At 43.4% G+C, this 12,235-nt stretch overlaps 1 pseudogene; it reads left to right on the plus strand.

Moving 5' to 3' along the window:
- Positions 1-726: 726 nt before the first annotated feature.
- On the plus strand, positions 727-2,218 carry LOC135373133 (uncharacterized; annotated as a pseudogene).
- The last annotated feature ends 10,017 nt before the right edge of the window (positions 2,219-12,235 follow it).

Raw genomic sequence — 12,235 nt, forward strand, 5'->3', positions numbered from 1 at the left:
AAGGCTTGCCAGTCCCTGACCCAGTCTCCAGACCCTGTCATAAGTTATGAATTATGCTAGGTTGATGGTTAATACCTATACACCATGTTTGAAGTCATAACTTTGTGAAACACTGTATAGATTACTCCACAAAAACAATGTGAAAGCAGTTTTAGCATTGCAAAACACAGGTTTAAGGCATGGCATATTGGATAAGTATGTCAACTCAGAAAAATAAAGCAAAACGTAATTTCTTGGACAGAACGCAGAAGAACTCAGAGTATTGTATGACATACGCATTCAGTAAAACGGAGCAATGTCAGCTACAAAAGATAATGACAGGACCTTTGTTATTCTATTTTCTTGTGTAGGGTTTCTTTTAGGAACAGCATCCAAGTTCATGAACGCTGCAAGTCCAATGGTGCTTTGTAGACATCTTTCACATTAATGTATTTTCCACATAATTTTGTTGTTGTTTCGAGACATGAAGCCTCGAATTATGAACCCAATTTTGCATGTAAAAACTTGTAAGAATGTACAGTATGGTGTTTTTATCCACTGTTGCATATCACATTAGAATTCCCGAGCTGCTTTTATTTTATGTTACGCGTATGTAAAACTATGTTTGAATTTTATGTAGAGAGGCTAATGAGGCCCAAACTGTTACACTGCCCACTGTGTGCTGGAAATGGAGCACATGCTGTCTAACTAATTAACATTACCTGACCACAGGAACCACTTGTGTTTATGGCCGATGATTCAGCTGTAGAAAGGGCTGCTCTGCAAGCAACTTGGCCTAGCAGCACATGTCTGCTTTGACATTTCCACGTGGCTCAGGCTGAGTGGAGGTGGCTCATGTCAGCTAAAAACAAGTCAACCCTGCTGAGAGAAGGCCCCTGATGTCTGCATTCCAGAAGGTTGTTATCTTGTGTTACAATTTACTATTATCATCTCCATCATGCTATTTCCTGCATCTGAGGTACATTTCTTTAACAGTTATAATCATAGCTACTATGTGGAACCCATACTAGGTTACTCGGGTGATATGCGATTTATTTTCTGCAGACTCGTCCTCTTTGAGAAACAAGATTTACAGGAATTAGACTGGTGACAGTATCCATCAATCTGCATAGTTCTCATTTTATCCGTGTGCATAATATTTATTCTCTTTTAGTTACTCGCATTAAACTTGTTGAAATTTCAAACATGTGTAACTGACAGAGCATAATGTTACAGCACAAAGCAGAAGCTTAAAGCTGCTATAGAACAATCAGGTTCTAGATATCAGCCTTCCTCTTTTCTTCCTGGCAACTTTTGGCAATACCTTGTAACTGTTTGACCCTTTTCAGATTATGTATGCCTCTACTGCAGAAGACCTGGAATCTGCAAAAGCACACCTGCAGACACTCTCTCATGAAGCCTTTGTTACCCGCGTGCAGGACTTCATGCGGAGAGAAGAAGAATGGGTACTATTCTTCCGAAATTGGTTACCAACACGCGGGCACAACACAAACAACTTTTCCGAGGCGTGCATCCGTATTCTCAAAGACATTATCCTTGGAAGAACAAAGGCCTTTAATGCCGTAGCCCTAGTTGATTTTGTTGCAATCGTATGGGAGAAATACTTTGAGGCACGCATCCTTGAACACGCTCACAACCGTGTTGCTGCATGACGCCTCTTATATGACAGGCTACTCAAAAAGATGCCACAGGGGACAAAATTGTCTCTCTGGAGCACAATGTGTACTCTGTTCCAAGTGCTCAACAAACAGGAGAGACGTACAGAGTATATGCAGATTTTGGAACATGTACCTGTGGGGCAGGAAAGCAAGGCGCATTTTGCAAGCATCAAGCTTTGGTACACAAAACGGTTGGTGGTATCTTCCCGAGTGCACCAGCGCTTGCTGCAGAAGATCGCCATCAGTTGGGGAATCTGGCTTTGGGGGACCGCTGCCCCCCTGTCACCTTCTTCATGGACTTTCGTGTAAATGAGGCCTTGACAAGTCAGCAGGAGGAAATACATCATGCCAATAGTACGCCTGTACCTCAGCAGCATGCTGCTGATATTTGCTTCACAGAGCCATCAGAGCCATCAACATCGTACCAAAGTGGAGCTGCAGACAAGGTTTGTTCTCTTAATTTATTTCATGTATATGCTTAGTAACATTCAATGAACAGTGCTTTCTTATTACAGTGCATAAATGGTGACATCCACGCCCTTTCGAATGAGCCCGAATGATGCCATATGCCCGTCAAAAGGGAACAACACCTACAACAAATACCTCCAAAAGGCAATCCACAGCCTCAAGAAAATTCAAACAGCATCTCAATTTGTTGGGATGATGATGTCCCTAGGTACAACACTAAGTAACATAACAAGATGTGGTGGACATATAAAAGTTCAGCCCACCAGCATATCCAGGCGTCGTGAAGGACTAACACGAGGATCCAAGAGGGTGGCAGCTGGGCGACCCTCCAACCAGCCTTCTCACAAAAAAGCAAAGAAGCGCACACACAGACTGAGCCTTAGTGTCAAAGACAATGTTAGCCACGCAAAGTCGCATGGCCAGGGTCACTAACTGGGTTGCATTTGCATTATAGTATTTAAATTGTTCAAAGGTTTTTTTTTAAAGCCAAAGTTGAGTTCCCACCTTGTTAGTTGTGTAGAACAAGGTACATGTCTAATCATTTTGTATCGTACCAGCAGGGGAAAACTTTTTCTGTTGCACAATACACAAGCTTCGAGACATTAAAGGGGTTGTGAAACCATTGCCATGCTTTTGAAGGTGTCAATATTGATGTATGTGTACTAAACACGCACATCAAAACACTCTGTTCCTGCAATATCACATTAAAGAGGCACAAAAATGAAAAAAAAAAACTGCTATCAAAAGTAAGTCCGTGTTTCAATTGGTACAATTCAAACAAAATTAGTTCACACAGCGCTACCGTTTAGAAGCAAAGCGCAATGAAACAGAGCAGAGTTTGGCAGCAACGAATTGGATCCCTAGGAGGCAAAAATTAGTGGCATCCAATGAGACCGCAGGAGAAGCGTGCGCATACCTATCGTGGGAGTGTGGATTTGGAACGGGTCCGATCGTAGTGTTCCGTATATGTGCGGCATGATGCGCACTGCTGCATTTTTTAATACAGATTCACTGAATTGTAGCCACAACAGTTCTCGCGAATGTTCCACTGACAACATTTATCTTCACGTCCTTCGGACAGCGACACCAGAACGTTTCGCAACACACACTATGTATTTCACCGGTACCTGTAAACTATCGAGAGGGAACTCGTCTCTTCGTAACGACGCCGGTGTCAAGGGACTTGACACCGGCGTCGTTACGAAGAGACGAGTTCCCTCTCCAGAACATGACAGCATTGCAATTTGTGGGCTTATGAATACGTCACCCGCTCCACGCGTCATCGAAACTTGTGGACACAGTAAATTTTTTATGCCCTTCCCGCTGTGTTCTATAGGGACACACCCGAATTACACTTATACTACACTCCACTAAGCACCCGTGTTGGCGTAAAAAGGGCGTAATGTACCAAAACACCCCAATCACATCATGCTAAATTTTGGAACACTCATATCAGTGCAAAAGGGGTGTATGCCGCTAAATGTTCAAAGCTCGTGTAGTTTTTTTTAACTAAATGCACATTTCTTAGACACGCTGCTGTTGCACTGTAGACTTGCCGCCATAATATTTAATAAACTCCCCGTTATTAAAGATTAAGGGGGAGGGTGGACAATGCAACAGCAGCCAGTCTTCGGCATTTGAATTTAGTTAAAAACAAAAACTACACGAGCTTTGAATTTCCTGTTTGTAACCTCAGATCCATTCTGCCTGTTTATTTGTATATACAGGGTTTCTTTTTCTCTTCGATACAAATTTTTCATTAAAAAACTGTAAGGCCTATAGACATCCTGTTTTCACTTCTGTCATCTCCTGGCCGGCGGACGTTCTTGGTCATCTTTTGCTCAACCGTCGAACGACTAATTGCCTAAAAATCGTTAATTAACTTTTTAATTATACAAGCTACGAAGTTGTCCCAAGAGAACACCTGTTCCTTTCGGTCACCTGATATCGTAGCCATTTTCAGAACGAAAATCCGTTCCGTATATCGTCCTAAAAAAATTTGGGAAGGAACACCTTTTTTTCTTCTTCTTGATTGCGCATCTTCGGAGACGCGTCTTTCCTTCACCCCAATGTGAGAGGGGGAAGGAGCACAGTTCCGCCTCATCATGCGTCGAAGATGAGCTTTAACTTGTGGAAACAAAATAAAAACACGTATCGGGTGACGCTATCGGAACTGCCCTTATCTTGGGTTGCATTTTTTGTTTTCTTTTACTATTTTTCCAGGACGCAAGAGGCGACGACGTGGGGTCTACTTCAGAGAGAAGGGAGTGAGCTATGTCGTGTTCCCACTGAGCCTGCATCTTGGGACCGGTGAGTGTCGAGAGGAGGTGTCTTCGGTCGCCCGACGACATCATTATCGGGGAAAAAGCTGCGTGCTGATGGGCGTTCAATGCGACTCTGTCTGCTTCTTCGTTGCCGCTGATACCGACATGTCCGGGGATCCACTGCAATACTACAGTGTGCCCGGCAATGGTCGCCTTCTTGTAAGCTTGCAGGATGTCAAAGACAACAGGACCGAGGAGTCCACGTATCCCCAAGTTGGCCACACACTGGAGCGCTGGTCTTGAGTCAGTAAAGACGACCCAGGACTGAGCTGGACTGGCTGATATTTTTTGCATAGCAAATAGAATGGCGTAAAGCTCGGCACACGTAAACGATGTTCTGTGAGAAAGACGGTGACCACAGGAGACTGACTGAGATGGAATGACAAATGCCGAGGACGATCCACCCCGAGTAGATGACCCGTCAGTGAAAACTGACGTTGACGCCGTGTAGTTGTCGTTCATCATGCCCAGGGTAAGCTGCTTGGCGACACACGGGGCTGTATCTCTTTTCCTTCCATGCAGGCCAGGAACAGTTAGGCGGGTGACTGGGCTTGACAGAGACCATGGAGGGGCACTGGGAGCCACTGTCTTCACTACGAAACGCAGGACGCTAGGCTTCAGCACCAAACACCAAAGCGCACTTGTCACATACGTTCGTAGATCACAGTGAATGAACGGCTGCGACATGCATGAGAGGCAACTATAGCATAACCACACATAATTTAATTAGCGGCATATCCGAAACGCACAAGTTACGGCAACACAGTGCCCTATGAAAATCCTCTAACGCACAGAGTGACTCGTAAATGTTGTACGTAATACACATCGCACGATAAGTCTGCATTTCTTCCTTCGGTAACAAGAAGTAACCATACTTGTCTTACCGTTGCCCTGCGGGACATCGGAAGAAGTGCGACTTCCTCACGATTCCTGCGCCCTTTGGAGTTGCAGGGATTCCCTATCATGTTCATCTTTCCGCTGTTGTGATGATCAGCTGGATGTGCCATTCCGTTTTCACACTAGCTGTTCGCCACAATCTAGATGTGAAGCACTCAAAGCCCTCGAAACTACCCGCTAGCGTCTGCGAGCACAACGGTAGTGATGGGCGGTACTATCGATTGTTTTTGACAATCGACTGTCCAACTATCGAGCGAACCGGGATTTCGATAGGATCGCGATAGTTTTTCGGACTATCGATAGTATCGTGGCATATACGTGACGCACTTCACCGAGCCTCCCGTCGCGTAAGCCAATCCAATCGTGCAGATCTTCTGAATTCGCGTTTTGCCGTAGAGGTAATAGCTTCTACCAGCAATGGGGTAGGTTTGTAGGGTACCGTACCATCGTGGTGAAACACCCCATCTCATCGTCATCATTTATTGTTGTTCTAATTGTTGCCAGCAAACCATAAATACTTTATTCACTCCGAATTAAAATTTTAGCTTGTTTGAGTTTGAAAACGAAACTTTTTGCAAAATTTGCGCTACTGCAAACTACCAATTATTTGTTCACTCAAAATTCAAAATTTTAGAATGTTTCTTTCGAAAACGAAACCTTCTGAATTCGCGTTTCGCTCCTGCAAACTATCAATAGTTTGCGCAATCCAAAACTAAATTTTAGTTTTGCTCCTGTAAACTATCGAGAGTTTCTTCACTACGAATTTAAAATTTGAGCGGGTTTCTTTTGAGAACGAAACTTCCGGATTCGCTTTTCGCCCCTGCAAATTATTCATTGTTTATTCACTCCTAATTTATAATTTCAGCGTGTTCCTTTTCAAAAGTGAAACCTTCTGAATACGCGCTTCCCTCCAGCAAACTATCAACAGATCGCTCACCGCAATTTAAAAATTTAGTTGTTTCTCTTGAGAACGAAATCTTCTGAGTTCGCTTTTGCTCCTGCAAACTATCAATAGTTTGTTCACTTCAAATTTAAAATTTGAGCAGGTTTCTTTCAAAAACTAAACGTTTGGATGACTATCGCCCATCAGGTTGTAGGTTGTAATCCGAGAGAAAACGCGTGACCGGACAGACATGATATCTCCTCCGTCGTTTTTCTTTTTCCTCCGTTCGACCGACCGTTCGGACCCTCAATCAAATGACTCTCGCCCAATCAGCGCGAAGGAAGACTGACACCATTTCTCGGAGACCAATGATCATCCAAATATTTACACATATATTGCGGAGCCAATTAGGGATTCCCAGATGAGCTGCGCCAGTGGCGACGATATTTTGGAAGCGGTGCGTTTCGCTTTAGAGCCGGCGGCTATGGCGTTCCCACTGATATCTATAGTAATAGGCTGGATAGCGGATTGAGGGTGCAACCGTAGGTCAGCGTATTTGGAAACCCGCTCCTGTACAATAGAACGCCGCCGCATCTGTGACGGAGGTGGCAGAAAATCGAAAAATGATGCCAGCTGCTATGCTCGTGTACGGTTCGGTTACTGGACAGCTGATGAGTGAAATGTAACAGATATATTTGTTTAGGCGTCTTTGGATTACGATAACCAATGTACAAGTCCTTCGAACATTTTACCTTGCTTTTGGGAACGCGATACCACGGATAGTCAATGTTTTCTGTGAAGTGTGTTTGTGAGTGATGCTGTGCTGCTGCTGCTTCGTGTCTCCAGTTTGCGATGGCATGAATACACAGTAGGATCGTGGAAAATATTCGAAAAAGAAAGTGCCATCAATGAAAAACCGAATATATGCTAAAGCTTTGTTGCGTCTAAGCACCTTCGACGGTGTGTAACAGTATGAGAAATAGCGCTTGTCATTGTCAATCGCGTCATAAGATTTCTTTCTTTACTGCGATTCTTCATAGCGATCACTTTCTGTGGAGTTGTTCAGGAGGCAAGTTGCAATTAAATTTTAAAAGAAATAAACCGTCGTGGAATTGTGTGGTCATGGCGTATCTGCAAGAACAGCAAGCGTAGTGCCGTCTTCCGCGAGGGACGTTAAATACGGGGTGCCGTGTGATGAGCTTTCATCGCAAGTGAAAGAACCCTCAGGTGGGCAAAAGTAATCCACAGGCCGACCGCTGTGGCATCGCTCATGATCTCAGTTGTCTCCAGACGTAAACACCCAATTATTATTATTATTATTATTATTATTCTAAGCAAGCGTGTGGATTCTGTGGATTCATATTGTGTGTGGATCCTGTGCGTCTGACCTTTTCGGGTTCGGGGGTGGACTTTGATCCTGACATCAAAGTCATTCATTACTCTATTTATAAGATTTATAAGTAGAGACACTGCAGTATCTCTTGTTTTGGACAAATCTAAACAATGTACGGAGTACTACAACAAAGAATCTACTGAGCTTTTCTCGTGATCAGTTTCTTTTTTTTTTCGGTACTTCTGACCGACTGCAAGTAATTGTGGCAACGAACAAGAGAAGCAGCATGCACAATACACATAGACTTAGGCATGTTCAAAGGTGGTAAGTGTATTGAAATAGCAACAGCAACAAAATAACATAAGATTGAAAGGTTAGCAGCAAAGACAAAAACCATATATATCATGATGACATTATGAATTCAGCATTGCTGCATTAGTCACCTCACGATGAGGAATGCCATTCACACTGTTTGTTGTTTGGAGAGACACAGGATGCTTGAAGATATTGCCTGCACAAGTTGAGCATTTAATGTATAACTACTTATGAGTCACGATACGTATTTCTAAATCACAAGTTTCGTCACACCACGTTTACCAGAAATTCGCACTATCCGTGTGTGTCGTCCATTATCTGCCGTCCCTCAGCACTTTTAGAAATGATACCGTGCAAACAGGCCCAAGCTGACATTTTAAGTTACCTAAAATGTTCTTTTTCTCATTTTGAACAGCAAAAAAAAAAAAAAAAAAAAAAACAGGGAAAGATTTAGTTGTGTTTTTTTTTTATCAATTCATTATTGCGCAGCTAGATAAGACATTACTTGATTTTCTGCCTTAACTCATGCCCCCACTGCATATTCCACAAGGAGTATTTAAAGCTAAATTTAATGGCCATTTGTGATGGCCACAGCCTATCAATTAGTCTTTTGCTCTGTATCTCATGTGTCTTCAGTTTCGGATTTGCCTGTGTATCTTTGCAGCATGATTTCCACATGTCGGACATACTGTACAAGACAGGGATTTGCTAGGATTTTCTTTTTGTGCGAATGTTGGGATTCAACAGGGCGGGTTTGGCACCCTAGTGTGCAGGCTGCTGCCCCCTATTTTTGCGTATTTTCGTAAAGTGGTTTTGTATCAGAAAATTATGCGCGATGCTCAAACATTTCTGGGAGTGTAGGGGTGTACTAGAAAATACCAACCACAAGACAACTAGACCAGACACGGACAACTTCTAACCTGGGCCTCTCCTTTTCATATGTATCTAATTCATTATTGTCTCATAATTTTATTACATTGTCATGCAAGCTTCTGTTTTGTGTGTGTGTGTGAGAGAGAGATACATGATGACGATGATATGGGGTTTTGTGAAACATTGCTTGAGGGGTATTTTTTGGAACGTATTGTATATATCATTTGCAAGAAGCACCCGATTAATTCTGGTCAGTGCATGTCTATTGTCAAGTACATACATAGGGACACTTTCATTGTCCAACACGGCATATTAATGATGGTAGTATTGCATGACTAGGGGAACGACTTCGGTTTTGTCCCAGCAGCTCTGAAAGCACCCACCAGTGATTTTTTAAAATGACATTTGTACAAAAAAATTCTAAATTATTCTAGTCCTAGGGACAGTAATGTGCAAGGTCTTGACGAACTTCAGGTACACAGCTTTCTGTTATAATATTCAGACTTGTGAGGGCGAACTCAAACTGCCAGAAAGCTTTGAATAGCATGAAGTCATGTATTGGCTTGTTGTACAACACCATCAAGTGAGTGTGATTACTTTGTATAGCTTTATAGCTCTCAGCAAATTGTCCTGCCAGTGAGCTTCAGGACATCTAATGCGAGTAGGCCATTGTTGCACCAGCAAGTGTGAATATATAACGTTTTCAAGTATCCGGTGCTAATGTCGAACAAGCAGTTCCCAAGTTGAGAGCAACCAAACAGAAGTACAGGCCTCAGACTACCAACACCAACTTTTTTGTTACATACTTCACTTCAGTGGGTGTTTTACATATTGTGCTGCCATTATGCCCAAACGACAAAGTTGCACGCAGCATTACAAAAGTGTGGTGCAAGCTATTTTTTCGTTTAATATTTGCTTCTGATTTATCTGATTAACTTCAGCAATTGCGACCATATCCCCACTTCATGGAGCCCCTGAACAAGTGGATTTTCTAATGTCAGCTATTGTCATGTAACCAAATTATTTTGTTTTGTTTATATCAGGGTACTGAAAGTAATCTGCAGGCTGTTCAAAATGAGCTGCAGCAATTGTACACGCTACCGTGACAGAATAACACTTTCCAAAGGTGCCTGGAATTGCATCACATTTGAGGCACATCAAAACAGGACGTGGTGTGGTTGGAGCAGCTATCACTTCAAGTGCTGCCCCTCTGCACGCAAGGACATCTGAAGGAGTTATAAGGAGTTCAAAGAGAATACCTGCTGGTTAATCTCCCAAAGAGCCTGCACTGAAAAAGCAAAAAAAAGCATGGTTCCACGGAAGGAGCTTTGGTATAAGATAGAATGTTCCCCAGCCTTAACCGCATAGTCATAGTCAGGGAAAGTAATAACAAACCAAACAAACAAAACATACAAAAAGGGAAAATAGGGATAATAAATAAAATAAGGGAAAATAAACAAACAAAAACGGAAAGTAAACCACTGAACAAAACAGAGGCCTTATCATCCAGCACGAACAGAAATGCTACACACACAGGCACAGGTCTATAGTGAGGGGCCCAAATGCCCCTCTCGATTTCTGTCATCATATAGCGCTCAAGTTCCTAGCCTAGTGTGTGAAGTATGTTAAACATGAGAGAACTGATGTTCTGAGGCTGGAACAACATAGAAAGAACAAGTACATACAAAGCCTCAAAATGCCTAAGAAATTAACGACGAAAGATGTAGTATGTAGCATGCTTTCCGGGGCTTGGATCCCCTCCTCAGACAAATCCTGCATCCGACCCTGTGCACACAGCATGTGGGGGTGGGCTACATTGTTTCTTGCAGTGTCTGGAAGCAGTTATGTTGACATGCTGAAGCTTGCTACACAGCTATTTCGAACTGTAACAGTTGCTTTACCCACCAATGGCTGTTTCTTCACTACGAATGCTCAATATTGCCTTTGTGGTTAAATCTTTACATGATCTTATACGTACAACACAAGTGTGAAACTTGATCTGTGTTCAAGTAATGCAGAACAACTGCAGCATTAGTTTTGGTTTATTTTCATCACTACGTTCTTCCCAGGGGAGAGCGTATATCTGAAGTGCATCATAATCTGTACGAGCCTTTTGTCATGTGGCTCATAACTCCCTGTTTTGATATCTGTAGCTGTGAAGGAAGGCAGCCTTTACACGAAAAGCTGCCATCCGTTGGTCATGGAAGGTGTTGCCTTCCGTTGGCCGCTTCATTCCGCAAATCTTGACATGCTCGTTTTCTTAAATTCATCACTTGCTATTTAAATTCGGCGTACTATGTGAGCATCTCATATGTATTCGTTAAACAAATAAGCAGTGAATATTTTCCCACTATATCACTTACTTGTGTGCTGCCGTTCGTTCCTCACTTTGTTATCACGAGACTCAACAGACCAGAGCATGGAATGGCGGATGGTTTCGTTTTTGCCATTTCCGGTTCCCGTTGGCTCGCAGAGCGGCATGAAAATGGCGGTTTACTGTGCGTATTCATCTTTGAAATTATGTTGCCTTCGGAAATACATGCCTACATTTGTTACGATGGTTAACGATTTATTGATTTCGCTCGCAAAGCATACAAACGCCACTTCAACACGTCATAGGCGGTAAACGACTTCATCCGTGTCGGTGGAAAGCAAAGGGTTGGCGGTGTCGCAGGTAATCTCATAGATAAGATATGATTCACGTTTGATAAGGCAACGTTTACCTTGTCATTCCGATAGCTCTACTCAATTCTGCACGTACCCCGAAGATTCGGGCGTACCTCGTGCGTACTCAACACAATTACACGGCTGGTCTCGCTTCCTATACGGTGGACGTCGTTGTCTCCACCGGCTCGTTCCCCCGTTTGTCGTGATGATGATGATGATCCTATCGGCTGTGCCCTTTGTATCGGGCGGACAACGCTGATGAGGCGCGTCCTAGCCAAGTACGATTTAAACAAAAAACAAACAAAAAATTTAAACAAAACTGCGTCCTTTAACGGAATTTCTCTGCACCTTTAGTCCCACGTGACTGCACAGGGTTGGCAACAAACGGAGCAGCTCTGCTGTAGTTAGGGGGCTGAAATTCGTCCACTAACACTGTCCATGACCAACGGATGGCTGCACCCGGGCGATCAGGCTCGGGTATAGGAGAATCCCATTGACGGCGCGCCAAGTACGTTCTCTAGAGTCTTCCTATACTAACTCTATAGTTGTACAGGAGCGAGTTTCCAAATACGCGTACGGTCACCGGCCGCCATTTTGCGGAGCTCAAAACATTGCCGTCCGCGACTCAGCTGCATATTCTGCATGCACCTTTGCGTAGCATATTTGTGGTGTCATGCCCGCCTGATGTGGTTATGCGTGTACTGCCCGTACTGGCAAGGCACCGGGGACGACATTTCACAAGTAAGTGACTTAGTTTTACTAATAAATGTGATTTATTAGTCCACGAGCGGGGCGACAAAACGTTGCTGTTGAAGCA

The sequence above is a fragment of the Ornithodoros turicata genome, unplaced genomic scaffold (genome assembly GCF_037126465.1).
Source record: "Ornithodoros turicata isolate Travis unplaced genomic scaffold, ASM3712646v1 Chromosome21, whole genome shotgun sequence".
Lineage (NCBI taxonomy): Eukaryota > Metazoa > Arthropoda > Arachnida > Ixodida > Argasidae > Ornithodoros > Ornithodoros turicata.